The following is a 590-nucleotide window of genomic DNA, read 5'->3' as shown; positions in this document are numbered from 1 at the left end:
AAAGGACTCTGAAAAGGAAACTAAGAGAAGCTAAAATACAACAATCCAGAGATAACCTTTCAGAAATTTTCGAACAGGAAGAGGAGATGGCAGTCGAAAATAATAATAATGTAAGGAAGATGCTTGGTGACTTTACTGCACCTAATTCCAATTTACATGGAAGAAGCATCTCCATTCCTGCCATTGGAGCAAACAACTTTGAGCTGAAACCTCAATTAGTTTCTCTGATGCAGCAGAACTGCAAGTTTCATGGACTTTCATCTGAAGATCCTTTTCAGTTCTTAACTGAATTCTTGCAGATATATGGTACTGTTAAGACTAATGGAGTAGATCCTGAAGTCTACAGGCTTATGCTTTTCCCTTTTGCTGTAAGAGACAGAGCTAGATTCTGGTTGGATTCTCAACCCAAAGACAGCCTGAACTCTTGGGATAAGCTGGTCACGGCTTTCTTAGCCAAGTACTTTCCTCCTCAAAAGCTGAGCAAGCTTAGAGCTGATGTTCAAACCTTCAGACAGAAAGAAGGTGAATCCCTCTATGAAGCTTGGGAAAGATACAAACAGTTGACCAAAAAGTGTCCTTCTGACATGCTT

At 40.2% G+C, this 590-nt stretch overlaps 1 non-coding gene across 1 annotated transcript; it reads right to left on the bottom strand.

Annotated features, from left to right (window-relative positions):
- Positions 1–482: 482 nt before the first annotated feature.
- On the bottom strand, positions 483–590 carry LOC148577254 (small nucleolar RNA R71). The gene has a single exon (XR_015903263.1). It is a non-coding gene; the product is annotated as a small nucleolar RNA R71 (small nucleolar RNA).

This window comes from Arachis ipaensis, chromosome B1 (assembly GCF_059453495.1).
Source record: "Arachis ipaensis isolate K30076 ecotype BB chromosome B1, ASM5945349v1, whole genome shotgun sequence".
Lineage (NCBI taxonomy): Eukaryota > Viridiplantae > Streptophyta > Magnoliopsida > Fabales > Fabaceae > Arachis > Arachis ipaensis.
This window is presented reverse-complemented; position numbering and strand designations above follow the sequence as displayed.